This window comes from Urocitellus parryii, chromosome 11, assembly GCF_045843805.1.
Source record: "Urocitellus parryii isolate mUroPar1 chromosome 11, mUroPar1.hap1, whole genome shotgun sequence".
Classification (NCBI taxonomy): Eukaryota; Metazoa; Chordata; class Mammalia; order Rodentia; family Sciuridae; genus Urocitellus; species Urocitellus parryii.
Window position 1 is genome coordinate 70215057 of NC_135541.1, and position 16005 is coordinate 70231061.

Genomic DNA, 16005 nt, shown 5'->3' on the forward strand with positions numbered 1-16005 from the left:
AACTGAAAGAGCAGACTGTAGGCTTCAGCTGCCACCCACCTTAGGGGAGACAGTGCAGAGTTAGACTGTAGCCATGCTATGGCTTGCTAAAACTTTTCAGTAGAAAGAACTGACTTGAGAACTTCCATAATTATCATCCAGAATATTCAGTAAGAATCAATTATCAGAAAAATTTAACCTATAATTAAGACAAATAATAATCAATAGAAACTAACTCCAAGTTGAGATAAATGTTGAATTAACAGATTATTATTTTTGAACTACTATCATAGCAATCAGAAAAGAAATACAGTCATAATGAATTAACAGATGGAGGACCCTTGCAAAAGAAATGCAAACTATAAAAAGCAACAAAATAGAAATCTAGGATGAAAAATCCACTCAATGGGCTTAATTCCAAATTGAAGAGAGCAAATAAGAAACAGAGAACTTAAATATACATCTGTGGAAATTATACAATCTGCAGACTAGAAAGAAGATTGAAAAATATTGAACAGAGCCACAATGACATGTGGGACAACATTAAGAGTATAACAACATCCAGCAATGAAAAAAGAGGGGGGAAATGGAAAGAATAACAGAAAAAAATTGAAGAAACAAATTTCCCAAATTTGGTGAAAAATCCAAGAAGGACGTACAAGCAGGCTAAATACAACAAAACCATCCCTAGATGTATCACCATAGTCTAACCACTGGAAACCAAAGATGCAGAGAAAGCTATAAAAAGTTCAAGAAAATAAAAATACATTTCAGACATGACAACAATATGGATGAAGACTAAATTTTTCTCAAAAAAAGGGCACAAAATATTATTATTGAATGTTGTAGTGTATTCTTTGACCACAATAGAATTTAATGAGAAATCAGTATGATATCTAGAAGAGTATCAAAGATTCATAAATAAAATGAGAAGCCTCCACATACCTTTCAGGCCAAAGAAAATTTAAGAATATTTCAAGCTGAATGATAAAAATATTACATCAAAAATAATGGGAAAAATGATGAGACGTAGCTAAAGCAGGCCATAGGTAGGTTGCTAAGTAAATAGATAATAGGTATTTAGGAAATAGATGTAGTTTTATAGAGCTTGATATGTTTATATTAGAAAAGACACACTTGATGGCAATAATCCTAATTTCTACAAGAAGCTAGATGAAATTCCCTCAACATAAAAGGGAAGACTTAATAATAGAATTAAAAATAGACTTAATAGAATTAATAAAATGGAAAACAGATGAATAATAGAAAATAACTTAAAAAGCCAAAAAGTCAGTTCTTTGAAAAGACTAATGAGCCCAGCAAAACCTATAAAGAGATGAAGAGAGAGAGAGGGTGAAATGGAGAGCCCAAATTGCCAATATCAGGAATGAAAGGGGGCGGGTGTCATTGCAGACCCTACTGAGATGAGAACAGCAAGGATGTTGTGAAAACTGTAGACCCAATACACTTGGCAAATTAAATAAATTGTGTGGGTGGGGTTTCTCTGAAAAGCACAACTTATAAAGTCTGACAAAAAGTTTATTCTTAACCAAAAATGTTCCTATAAGGAAAAGTTCAGAGACAAGGGGTTAATCCCAAGAATGCAAGGTGGGTTTAGCATTCAAAAATCAGGGTATACCAAAATATGTGTGTTCTAAATCTTTTGTATACATCCTACACTGATTTTGTTGCATTCCTGTGTACCTTTGCTGTTACTTTTTTGTTAGTTTAAACTGACTTACCTTTAAAACTAAAATACATTTCTTACAACTTTATATTCTACCTGAACAACAACAATACTTACCATACTAAAGTTGTAGCCTGTACAGTACAAAAGCCTGTAAACTATTCCTATGTGACTATCATACTGGAAAACAGAGGAAACTTTATCATGTAGTCAACATTTTCAATATTTATTCATGATGTTGAAATGATAAAGACTCTTTAACATTTAAGTCTCAAAAAATCATTTTGTTTTAAAATAACCTATGGCTATCATTTTTCTTAAAAGTGAAATTTTGAATGCCTTTCCTCTAAAATCAAGAATTGAGCAAAGATACCTGCTTTCATTATTTCCATTCAACATTGTACAGGAAGCTAGCCAGTGCTATAAGGATTAAAAAAAAAAAAGAGTTAAAGACAAATATTGGGTTTGGGGTTGTTGCTGGGTTTGATCCTCAGCACCACATAACAAATAATGATATTGTGTCCATATGCAAGTAAAAAAAAATATTTAAAAAAAGGCAAATATTGGCAAGAAAGCATACAGGCTTTAGAAATTAAGGTTCCATATTGTAAGGAATCTACAAAGCAATAATTAAAAATAATAAGGGCCACGCTAATCTCTAACTTAAAAAAAAAACTTAGAAGTAAAACTGTTAATAACCTCTGTGTCAATCAGCCTTTGTATGCAAACATGGATTTGATTTTACTTATCCTGAAAGGGTGTCTAATAACATAATCACATTAACACTATTTTACCTATTTTTTTTTCACTTAAAAGCTTTTCCTATAATGTGAATGTAATAAACAGAAGCACCTCTTCTTGACCTAATTAAGGAAGTAAAGAGCAGATAAATTAAAACTAATTATTTCTAGCATCCTGTAACTTGTGGGTACCACAGGAGAAAAGCAAACTTTGGTGCTACTTAAATGCTATCTGGTGTCTCTGGTGTCTATTCTGTATGTTCTGAGCATAAAGGCACCTGCTCCTGTTTTTACTGCTCCAAATTTGAAACATGTTTTCAAAATTACAGCAACATTTTTAAATGATGTTAGATGAGAGTATAGATGCCCAAGGGTAAGAGTAGGCCATAGTTTCAGCTGGCTTATTAACTAATAATTATATCAGAAAGTATATGAAAAGTGTTAGAATTTTAATCTCTCTAGAGGCTAGAAATCTTTATTAGTATATTTGTTTGATTGTAGTTACTTATAATTTTGAAATACCAAAAGGCAGCACAAAAGCATGAAAGCTAATTGCCTCTTCTGAAGGAGCACATTTGGGCTCAACGTGGAGAAAAGTAGTGTTTGCCATCTGGGTACCACATACAGGAAGTAAATATATTGAGGAAAATCAATTCTAGAAATATTTTTTTTTCTTTTGGAGTTACTGTTTTCTATCCTTCTTAACTACTTTAAAAGTAATTTTATCTCAATGTTATTTTTCATATAAGTCACATCAGTCAAACCATGGTGGATGACAATATTTTTAAAGTCTTAAACTTCAGTTTTTAAAGATTCAAGTAGTTTTATAAAGCATATTACAAGACAAGGATTATAGTCTTACTTGAATGTTATGAAGAACACAATGTGTTTATGTGTAGGTACGATACATAAGTTAAAACTCTATGATAATTGTTTTGCCAAAGATTATTCATAATTGCCTACTTTTAATATTAGTTCAATAATTTGTATTATCACCAAACAGTAATATAACTATTGTTCATATTATCAGGTCTAGGGGTATAGCTCAGTGGCAGAGTGCTTACCAACATGCACAAGAAAGGCCCTGATTTCAATCCCTAGCAAACCCCCCCCACCAAAAAAAAAAAAGACTTATTAAAGAAATGTGACATTTTGTGAATCTCACATTACAGCATTGTTTCAAATTTACAACCATTAAAGAAACAGACACTAGTTACAATTCAGTGTTGTTGAGATACAAGCAAGTTAACGCTTTACAGTTAACTGGGCACCCTGTCAGAGAACAGTAGGATGAACTAAAGAACTTGAACTGCTGGGTGCAGTGGCACATGCCTGTAATCCCAGCAGCTTGGTCCGCTGAGGCAGGAGGATCGATCACAAGTTCAAAGCCAGCCTCAGCAAAAGTGAAATGCTAAGCAACTCAGTGAGACCTTGTCTCTACAGAATATACAAAATAGGGATGGGGATGTGGCTCAGTGGCTGAGTGCCTCTGAGTTCAATTCCAGTACCAGTAAATAAAGTACTTGAACTAAAACACATTTCAACAGCTTTATTGAGATACAATTTAGATACCATCATATTAGTCTACAATGTTTAATCATCAGATTTTAATATAATTACAGAGTTATACAAGCATCACCATAATCTAATTTTAGAACATTTCATCATCCCCAAAAGAAATGTGTACCCATTAACTGTCATTCCCCATTCCCAATCATACCAAGCTGTAAGCAGCCACTAGTCTGTTTTCTGTCTCTATAGATTTGCCTATTCAGGATATTTCCTACAAATGATATGATACATGTTTTTTTTTTTTTGTTGTTGTTGTTGTTAGTAGCTTTCTTTCAGTTAGCATACATTTGAAGTTTTCCATGTTATAGCATGCATTACTACTCCATTTTTTTAAATTGTCAAATAGTATTCCATAGCATGGGCATACCACATGTTGTTTATCCCTTCATCAGCTGATAGACATTGAGTTTGTTTCCACTTGGGATATATATATATATATATATATATATATATATATGAATTATATATATAATTATATATATAATTATATATATAAGATATATAAGAATTACATATATATATATATGTAATTCTTATATAAACATTTATGAGGAAGTTTTTGTGTGGGTGTACTTCATTTCTCTGGGATAAAAATGTAAAATTGGACATTTTGATATAAACTAGGTATAATTTTGCATCACATCCCAAAATACAATAAAATAACTGCTAAAACATTTAAGTTTCTTTTTAATGAAATGTAAAAAAAAATAGTTTAATTTGTGTGAGTATTCATCATTATCAGGGCTATCACTTGAATTTTAAATTTTATATAATTCACTCCTAGTTGTATGTAAAGTATTACTAAAATACTAGTAAAATGCCTTATGTTTTGGATTTTTAAAATTCTGTTTAAGAAATAGAGAAAGGGTGTCTGAAAGCTGACCATGAGCTATTTTCATAATTTTTGTTCATTATCCTTGGTAACCTGTACACCATTCATTAACTACCAAATTGCATTGTTTTTCCTCTTTTTGTTGTGTGTCAGGGGAGGGGGAATTTTTCAGATTACATTATTCTAGATACATATGTGTTTGATAATTTCTAACTGGAAAATGTAACCTCCATTAATTAAAAGACAGTCCAATTGATTTCTCTGTGGAAAGAGGGAAGGGAACTTCTAAAAGTAAAACATCCTGTACCATTGGTCTACCAGCCTGTTTTGGTGCCAGTACCATGCTGTTTTTGTTACTATTGCTCTATAGTATAATTTAAGATCTGGTATGGCGATACCACCTGTTTCACTCTTCCTGCTTAGAATTGCTTTAGCTATTCTGGGTCTCTTATTTTTCCAGATGAATTTCATAATTGCTTTTTCTATTTCTGTAAGGAATGCCGTTAGGATTTTGATCGGAATCACATTGAATCTGTAAAGTGCTTTTGGTAATATGGCCATTTTAATAATATTAATTCTGCCTATCCATGAGCAAGGTATATCTTTCCATCTTCTAAGGTCTTCTTCTATTTCTCTCTTTAGGGTTCTATAATTTTCATTGTATAGATCTTTCACCTCTTTTTTAAGTTGATTCCCAAGTTTTTTTTTTTTTTTTTGAGGATATTGTGAATGGGGTAGTTTTCCTCATTTTCATTTCAGAGGATTTGTCACTGATATACAGGAATGTCTTTGATTTATGGGTGTTGATTTTATATCCTGCCACTTTGCTGAATTCATTTTTTAGTTCTAGAAGTTTCTTGGTAGAACCTTTTTGGTCTTCTAGGTATAGAATCATATCATCAGCAAATAGTGCTAGTTTAAGTTCTTCTTTTCCTATAGTTAAACCTTTAATTTCTTTCGTCTGTCTAATTGCACTGGCTAGTGCTTCAAGAACTATGTTGAATAGAAGTGGTGAGAGAGGGCATCCAGAAGAGAGGACGCAGAGACCAACCCATAAAATTACAACTACATTATATTAGACAAAGGTGCTAAAAACATGCAATGGAGAAAGGATAGCATCTTCAACAAATGGTGCTGGGAGAACTGGAAATCCATATGCAACAAAATGAAATTTAATCCCTATCTCTCACCATGCACAAAAGTTAACTCAAAATAGATCAAGGATCTAGGAATCAAACCAGAGATTCTGTATCTAATAGAAGAAAAACTAGGCCCTAATCTTCATTACGTGGGGTTAGGCCCCAAATTCTTTAACAAGACACCCATAGCATAAGAATTAAAACCATGAATCAACAAATAGGACAAATTCAAACTAAAAAGTTTTTTTCTCAGCAAGAGAAATAATATGTGAAGTGAATAGGGAGCCTACATCCTGGGAACAAATTTTTACCCCTCACACATCAGATAGAGCTCTAATCTCTAGGGTATACAAAAAACTCAAAAAGTTAAACAACAACAACAAAAAAAACAAATAACCCAATCAATATATGGGCCAAGGACCTGAACAGACACTTTTCAGAAGAGGATATACAATCAATCAACAAATACAAGAAAAATGCTCACCATCTCTAGCAATCAGAGAAATGCAAATTAAAACTACTCTAAGATACCATCTCATTCCAGTAAGAATGGCAGCCATTATGAAGTCAAACAACAACAATGCTGGCGAGGATACAGGGGAAAAATGTACACTCGTACACTGCTGGTGGGACTGCAAATTGGTGCAGCCAATTTGGAAAGCAGTATGGAGATTCCTTGGAAATCTGGGAATGGAACCACCATTTGACCCAGCTATTCCTCTTCTCGGACTATACCCAAAAGACCTAAAAACGGCATACTACAGGGACACAGCCACATCATTGTTTATAGCAGCACAATTCACAATAGCTAGACTGTGGAGCCAACCTAAATGCCCTTCAATGGATGAATGGATAAAAAAAATATGGCATTTATATACAATGGAATATTACTTAACACTAAAAAATAACAAGATCATGGCATTTGCAGGGAAATGGATGGCATTAGAGCAGATTATGCTAAGTGAAGTTAGCCAATCCCCCCAAAACAAATGCCAAATGTCTTCTCTGTTATAAGGGGCGGGGGTGACTCAAAATGGGGTAGGGAGGAAGAGCATGAGAAGAAGATTACCTCTAGATAGGGAAGAGAGGTGGGAGGAAAAGGGAGGAAGAAGGGGAATTGCATGGAAGATGGAAGGAGACCCTCATCGTTATACAAAATTCATGTATGACGATGTGAGAAAAAAAAAGAAGTGGGTCACATTAGATTGGGTAGAGAGAAGTGATGGGAGGGGAGGGGAGGGGAAGGGGGGAAAGGAAGGACAGCAGAATAAAATAGACATTATTATTGCTGTGGGTATATACGTGACTGCATGACCAATGTGATTCTGCAACCTGTACACTCAGAAAAAAAAAAAAAAAAGTAAAACATCCTTCTTTCAGTCACAAACTATTTGCCAGGGATGGTGCTGGAGGACCTGTCTTGATAGATTACAGATTCTATCTGTTTGGCCCTGCTTAGGTCTATTTAGAGCTATTCTTTTAATTCACTGTCAGCTGCTGACCTGGTAGCCGTGTCCTTTAACCCTTTCTCTTCACACTCTGTGTAACCACCCAGGCAGATTTGACTGTCTCCATTCGTTTCAAAATGAATCCATTTGGTAATGATGTGTTCTCTAACACAGGACAAACTCCTGTGCTCCTGTAACCTTCAATGGCAAAGATGTTCTAAGCAAGTGAGAAGCTGAAGGTTGAGTAAGTACCCAAAGAATTCACTAACCAAAAAAAAAAAAAAAAAAAAACACTGCTTACAGACAGGCAAATGCACAGAAAACCTCCAAGCCAATTCCCATCTACATATTTAATTGTAAGACAAATGCAAATTCAGAGGCAGCTATATACACAAATGAACCCATGGCAGGCAAAACACAAGACAAGTTAAGGCTTCTCTGGATGTTGTCAGAAGATAATTTTCAAAAAATTAAATACGGCTCAGACAAATGTAGAATGAACATGTCAAAGATTTATTTTACTCATAAATGAAGGAGCCAACAGTATGACAAAACTGATTCAAACAATATTCATGGAATTATTTTTTTTAAAGAATGTTAGAATAACATTGCTAGGGTAGATATAAACTCGCAAATGTACTCCAAAGAAATAAAAGTCATATTGTGTTGAATTTTCTTTTCTACTGGATAAAAAAATGTACAAGTCTGGAATTTAACTAGAAGTAATTAGCAAGTCAAAAAAGGGCATATTTCCCTAAATAATCTTTGGGTGGCCCAGTTAAAAAATTATTCAGTATTACATTGAAAGGATATACTGTTCTCCCTTTGCCGTATTCCAAGGTTTTTTTTATACTTTTTTAAACAATTCATACTGGCATATCCTAAACCTTATTTTAAAGAGTTTTAGTTGTTTCTTGGTAATGCAATACACATTTGTATGATGTCAGATACAAGACACTGGCCATGGAAGTCCTCAAACTCAAAACATGAGCCAGAAACTTTGGGCCTACTCTTTATTTCTGTTCTTAGGTTAACTATGTATTTTAAAACCTTTCTAATTCCATCTTAGGGACAGAATTCTGTTTTAACTGCAACCTCATTTTAACCAATTGTTAGGACCCAAACAACTCTCCAGACTCCTAATTTAGATGGCAAGTAATCTTAAGCCCAGCAGAATAGGAGCACTTTCAAATGACTTTTTAGATTGACATTTAAGTGCTCTAGCTGCCATATCTCAGTGAAGAAAGCCAGAATCAGGAAGAGAAACACCATGAATCACAGTAGCATTCCTGGCAAAGTACCTTGAGCCAGAGGCTGCTGACAGCTCCGCTTCTCTTGAGGTGAGCAAGCCTCTGTGGGATTTCTAAGAGCAACTAGAATGGACATTGACCACTGTGGCCCATTTGATTTTGTCTGGTCAACTGACTAATATTGGTATTTGCATTTTTATGTTTTTAAAGGGTAGGGTTTTTGGTTTTATTTTGTTTTCAGAATATGGAACATAGACCTCATGGGATCTGTCAAGCTTAAGTATATGCTATCTCTACCTTTATAGGACAGAGTTATCTCTGCATTTATAAAAAAATCAATAAAAGAAAACTTGTTTGTTAATATGTTTCAAAGAGTTACAACAAACTTACTGTAAGGGGAAAGTTCTCTACTAGCTAATTCAAAGATCTGTTCATTCTATCTTTCTCTCTTTCTTTCTTTTTTTATGTCTCCTCCCTCTCTCTCTCTCTTTCTCTCTCCTTCCTTCCTTCCTTCCTTCCTTTCTTTCTTTCTTTCTTTCTTTCTTTCTTTCTTTCTTTCTTTCTTTCTTTCTTTCTTTCTTTCTTTTTGTGTGTGCTGGGGTTGAACCCAGGGCCTTGCACATGCTAACACACTGTACCACTCAGCTACATCCCCAGCCCCAAAATTTGCTTTTGGTAAGGTTATTTTATAGCAAAAGAAACTGGATTAGTTAAAGGTCACTAAACTCTTGGTTGACACCTGGTCAACTTTGTGTGTTTTAATTAATTTCCCAGAATAATTTTCAGTGTTATTAAAGTTCATGGGAATCAATTACTTAAGCAGTTTTATTAGGAATGTTAATTTCTTTCTGGGAGGAAGTTGTAAATAACATCACACAGGTTTGGGACATTTTTTTTTTAACAAGGCAATGTAATAGTCCATTTTTAAAAGCATACTCTGGGGTGCAGTAAAAGAAAAGTAAATTGTAGGAACCTTTTGTTATCACACTAGCTCTTATAGCTTGTTTAACTTAGGACTACACAAATAGAAAGATGAAAAACTTGGAAAAGAATCAGAAGACCATCACAAAAAGAATTAGGGCACTGGAAGCAGACTCTGTATAGGGCGATAAAATGAAAGGAATTGAGGTGTTTCAGCTAAGATGAGGAAGTTAAGGAAAAATTTGGTAACTACTTGCAGGTATGAGGGGATCTCCAATTGAGCACAAAGAGTGGTTGTGCATCTCTTTTGAAAATAGAAGTTTAACCTGCACATAAGAATTCCAGTGGCCAGAAAGAATTGTCAGACATCAAATAGCCAGCTTTTCCACAAATTTTGACAGAGGCTGGGTCTTTGGAAGAACTAAAAATAGAAGCAAGTTACAGCTTTCTGCATGGTTTCAGTGTGGTCTTGTCTGATGGGTTAGCTGGATAATCTCTTGAAATCAGCCTGGTGCTGATAATTTGAGACCACACTGGGTACAAACCACCAGGTCCACTAGCCTTTGAGCAGATTGATCACAGCCACTGATCCTGCAGACTGACACTGTGAAAGAAGAGAGAGGGTAAACAAATGCACCACAATGTGGACTAGCATTATCATAGAACAGGAATGCATTTGTAAGCATTTCAGTATTTGGAAAGGGGCACAATTAAAAATCTGGCTCATAAAGCAAAGACATGTAAGAGGAAGAAAGATTACCCACATCTGAAGGAAGGAGATCCTCTCAGTAGGATAGCAAACATAAGGATGTATCCGGTAGGCTTGAAAGTGTCTTGTCCACCTCTATTTTGAATGAGATGAGGAGCCACTAGAGGGTTCTGAGCATATAAGAGTCTTAATCTAACTTGGATTTTGAAAGGATCACTTTGGCTGCAGCATAGAGCAATTCTTATCAACATTTGTCTCAGGGCCTTTGTACTCTTAAATTATTAAAGATTCCAAAGAGCTTTATATAGGTTTTTTTTTCCTGTAGATATTTACTGTATGTGAAATTTAAAACTGATGTCTATTTTAAAATAATAATTAAGCCACTAGATATTAATGCAAATAACATTTTTATGAAAATGACTATATTTTTCAAAACAAATGAAGTGAGAAGATAGCAGTATAAATTCTGCACATCGCCTCTGTGTCTGGCATTTGATCTGTTCATTCACATGTCCTCTCTAGCCTCTAGAAAACTTCTCTGTTCACTCACTGGAAAGTAAATTTAAAAGCAAGGTAATATATAGTATTTTATGAAAATAATTTTGACTTCTCTAATTCCCACTGTTTTGACAAACAGTGGTAGAGAAAATTGTAGGAGGCAAAGATGGAAGCATAGGGAATAGTTAGGAACGTGCTGTAGACACCAAATGAGACCTGCTGGTGACTTGGGCTGTAGCAGTTCAGGTAGTGAGAACTGTTGAGTTTTTGGATGTAGTTTAAGGTTGAGCCAATAGGCCTTGCTGACAGAATAGAACTGTGTGTGAGAGAAGGAAGTCAAAATTGACTCCAAGATTTTGAATCAAAGGAAATGCAATTGCAGATTTCCTATTGACTAAAATGTGGAGGATTGTGAGAACAGCAGATTTGGGAAGGAAGTGAATAAATTTTGGGTACCTACTTATTTAACTAATTAATTTTGAAATATCTAGTTAAGTCTGGAATTCAGAGGAGGAACTTATTTATCTATTTATTTTTATGTATATATGTATTTTTGTGGTTCTGGGGATCAAACCCAGGGACACTGTACCACTGAGCTACATCCCCTACCATTATTTTATTTTAAGACAAGGTCTCACTGAATTGTCCAGCTCATCTCAAAACTTTAAATCCTCCTGCCTCACTCAGCCTCCTCTAAGTATCTGGGATTACAGCTGGCCAAGGAAGGGGCTTTGTATTGCCTTAGAATACTTCAGTATTTTTAAAGTAAAGAGTGCATAAAAGTAAATTATCTATGTTCTTCAATGTCTGAAATATTCTATTTATTCTACTCTTCAATTAGAAAGTTAGTTTGACTAGATATTGAACTCCAAATTGACACCTCCTTCCATTAGGAATTTAATTAAAAAAATTGTAATTTAATAAAATTTAATAAAAACCATCTTCTAGCATTCAGTATTGTTGCTGAGAAACCTAATGTTCTGTGTTTTCTCTCTATATTCCTCTTACCTGACCTAACCCCACTGCCAAAAACTTTTAGGATCTTCACTCTCCCTAATGTTCTAGACTTCATAGTGGTGTGGGTCTTTATTAATTCATTAATTCATATTGAGTTCAATCGTTTGGAAAAACTTTATTTCACTCTTTCTTTGATAACTTCCATTCATTTTCTTTTTACTCTAGAAAATTTCTGTTTTTCAAATATTGGATTTCTAATTTTTCTCCCACATTTTTATTCTACTTTAAGATTAGTTTTGTCAAAATTAAAATCCAACCCTTAGGTTGATTGCTTGATTTTTAATTTCTAAGCTTTTTCTGATGAACATACATCAACTACTAGCTTGCTAAGAATATTAATTAGAGTTTGAAGGTTTTAAAATGTGAACTCCTGCTGTCTGCTTTTGTATTTTTCTCTTACTTGTGATTCACATATATGTTCTTTGTTCCTTTGATTGTGTATTTTTTCTATTTATATCTTTCAGATTGGAAAAATTCCCCCAAATATATGGGCATCTATAACTGTGTCTTCATACATCTTAGTCCATTTGGTAACTGAATACCATAGTCAGTCATTGATAATGAACAGAAATTTTTGGTTCACAGTCTGTAGGTTGAGAAATCCAATATCAAGCCATCAGCCTCGGGCAGCAGCCTTTATCATGTGGTAGATGGAATTACATGACAGAAGAGCAAAGAAAGCAAGAGAAAGGGAGTGAGAGAGAGAGAGAGCAAGCGCACAAGCAAAGGGCAGTAGATTCCACCCTCATGAATGAGTTAATGCCCTAAACAAACCTCTTAGAAGTTCTACCTCTTTTTTTTATTATTTGCATACTATTTTTTCAATGAGGGATTAGTCTCTACAATATATAAACAACATAATGTTTACAAAGTCATAGCCATATAGGAAGAAGATTGTTGATGTTCTATTACATAGAAGTTTGCTATAGTTAATAATACTTTTTATATAATTCAAAATAGAAGTTTGTACTCAACATAAACAAATGACAAATGTTTGAGATGATGGATAAGTTAGTATTCTCAGATCATCAACATGCAATGTATAAATGTACCAAAACATCACACTGTATCCCATAAAGATGCACAATTATTATTCAATAGCAAAGTACAAACATACTAATATTCTTTTTTTTTCAATCTTAAGTATAAGTTCTACCTCTTAAAACTGTTTTCATAACAATTATATTTGAACACAAGTTCTACAGGAGACCAAAAGCCCCTTGGGAGATCTGTGTGAACTATGGGACCCATGCAACTTCTCAGCAGAGTGGTCATGTCATGGACACCTTCTGACTTTATGGCATTCACATGGATACCATAACTCCCAGAATACGATCCTTGGCATCTCATTGCTTTCCAAAATCAACCCTAAGTCATCTTTATCTTCATGTAACGCATAAGTATATGTGTATGTATGACAATGTTTTCGCTGGAGATTTACATATGTGGCTTTGTTTTGTATGTAGAAGTACCAGGGCAGGAGGACTTGCATAATATATTACAGTCAGAAGTAGAGTTGGATCTAGACCTCGGACTTCCTGTCAAATCTTCTCTCTTCAGCTAATGTTTCTCATAGTTTCCATCAGTAACTTTCTCAGGAATATTTCAGGAATTTGGGAATAGAGATGGAAGCATTCTGCTCAAAGGACCAAATTTCATTTTATATCTATATTTTACCTTTTAAAAGCATGCAAATTTTACATTTGATTCTATATTCTTTTTGATTTTAATACAAAATTTCCTTTTAGCCCAAAAATCTTTTGATTAAAGTCAGTACCAGGAAAATATGCCCTCTGCATACTATGCCCTCTTCTCCTCCTCCATCTTCTCCTCCACCACTTGAATGCATTTGCCTACACCAACATGGGAAGCACAGCCCATGTGACTCAAGAGTTAGGCTGTGATGTCAAATGCTATCAGAGGGACTCTCCACCTCCTCTCACCACACACAGGCACACACATGGTGACTTAAGAAAGGACATTGTATCTTTCTCTGTCATAATAATCTAGGCATATTCATATGATGTTAAGGACTTAGCTTCCTGATGTCTTACTGTTCCACCATTGCTAGTACATATCTCTCACTTATCTGATTGAAGGCAGTTAATACCGAGGTTATATCCCATCTGAAAAGTGGGTAGAAGGAGATGTGGACAAGTTTCTTTAAACGCACAATTGAGAGTTGAATCTATCTTTGCTGTTTAGATTCCAGTGGCTAGGACAGAGTCTTATGGCCGTATCTGCCTGCAAGGAGGCTGGAACATGTACCCATCCGTTATTAGGTGAAAAGGAGGGGCTGGGTATTGGGAGACCACAGGCTGTCTCTCTCATCATGATGCTTTATCTTCTAGCTAAGGGCACTAATAGCGCATGAGCACAGAAGTAACTAATAACAAAAATACAACATGAGGCCACTTCAGTGACTGTTCTGGGAGGTCCATGACTCAGCTTCCAGGAAGTCTGTCTTCAGGGAACCCACAGATTGTTGCTGGTTTCCTCAGCCACAGGTGCAGCTTCCTGTAGACCGCAGAAAGGTAGCTATGTTGTTGTATGGCAGCAGTCAGGGGAGCAGCTTTTCCAAAAGTTCCAACTCCACAGCAGCAGGTCTAACCACCTATAAGGTGTCGGGTAGGGTGGGCCCTTGTTCTTAAGGAGTTGTTATAATGTTATCATTGGTCTTAGCTTTGGAGCCTTCCTTAAAACTTTGGGTCATGCACTAGAGATGATAGGTACTGATTAAGCTCCAAGAGCCACACTGTCTGTGGGAACCTGGGACCTCTGGATTGGGGCAGGTTGACACTTTGCAAGGTCTTGACAGCTACATATGGAGTTAGAGATGGTTGATTTAAAGAAACTGGCCTCTCTTGAGAAAAGGAGAAAAATTACCAAACGTTTTAAAGGGGGCACCATGATTTGGTGGTACTTATTGGCAATTTCCATGAGGAACAGACATAGAAACACAAAGACCTTTCAGAATCTAAGAGTCCCGAGAAAACCAGAGCTAAATTTTTTTTAAGAATGCAGTCCATGATTGTATTTACTGTATTTTACTTGTATTTACTGTGTTTTACTTGTATTTACTGGTTTTTTTCTAAGGGTGTATAATTTAAAGAGTTTAAAAACCTGCCCAAGATCACCAGCTAATAGCTATAAAGCTAGATTGCAAACCTAAATTTTTCTGGCTATAAAACTTACATCATAATCATTGCATTGTATTACACAAAACAGTGAGTAGACATGACTTACATTTATTTTTATTTTTTTTTAGGTTAAAGTGGCTGCTTATGACTAAACTTAGAGTTCTGGGAATGCAGATGTTGAATGAAGTAACATATACATATAAGGTAATGAAAAGTATATTTCTTATTAACTTTACTGTTGGCCTATATTGTTTTGGATAAAGGACTTTATATCACCTTAAATGTACAAAATGACTGTAATCATTTCTAGGGAAGAGAATTCACAAAATTACCTTTCAGTTTTTTATTAAGATCTATTGATGTAATGCTGGTGTCCTCAGTAGGGGCACATCATGTCTTTTGAATGGTCTGCCTAACTGTTGTCATGGGACCATTAGGTTGTGGCTGTTGTGGTTTAGAAGATGCATGATATGATGTTCATTTCTGCAAAATTTTAGGAAGACCTCTTCTTCGAGATAAGGGGAAAAAATTTTGGACATGAACAAAGGACTATGACACATTAGAATATTTTATAAGCTAAAACAAAATATATGAGGTGAGGCCATAGGGCATGTTACTGAGGGTAAGCAGGAGATAGAGAATCTCAGGAATGCAAGCATATGACTGAGAGTACCTTTGTATTCTCTCAGCTGGACTGAGATTTTATTTTTAATTGAAATATACCATGCTTTCAAAGAGCCCCCTTGTGCCACATCCAAATGGGAGCATAATAGTTCCCTTATATGAGGAAACCACAATCTTGAAAACACTGGTTTTCCTGGATGTTCTTTGGCCACCCTGCTGTTTGGTTTAACTAACATTTCTGGTAATGGAGTTGCTTGAGTCTCAGGATTAGTTTGTTCAGAATTTTTATGCTTCTGCCAGACCCCTTCCTGTTGACATATTCACTGAGTCAAAATTACTTGCGTGACATCATAAGCAGTGTTAAGTATAGCATTTGAAAACAGTCTGAGTCTCTGATATGTTAATTAATCTATTTGAGTGTGTTTGCTTGGAAACCTGGAATGAAGCCT

General features: G+C 35.0%; 1 protein-coding gene across 1 annotated transcript in view; it reads left to right on the forward strand.

Annotated features, from left to right (window-relative positions):
• Lrrc8c (leucine rich repeat containing 8 VRAC subunit C) overlaps positions 1–16005 on the forward strand; it is a 94110-nt gene that overhangs the window by 11529 nt on the left and 66576 nt on the right. Inside the window, exon 2 of the mRNA XM_026409977.2 lies at positions 15061–15136. The gene's annotated coding sequence lies outside the window, so the exon portion shown is untranslated. The remainder of the gene's footprint in view (positions 1–15060; positions 15137–16005) is intronic.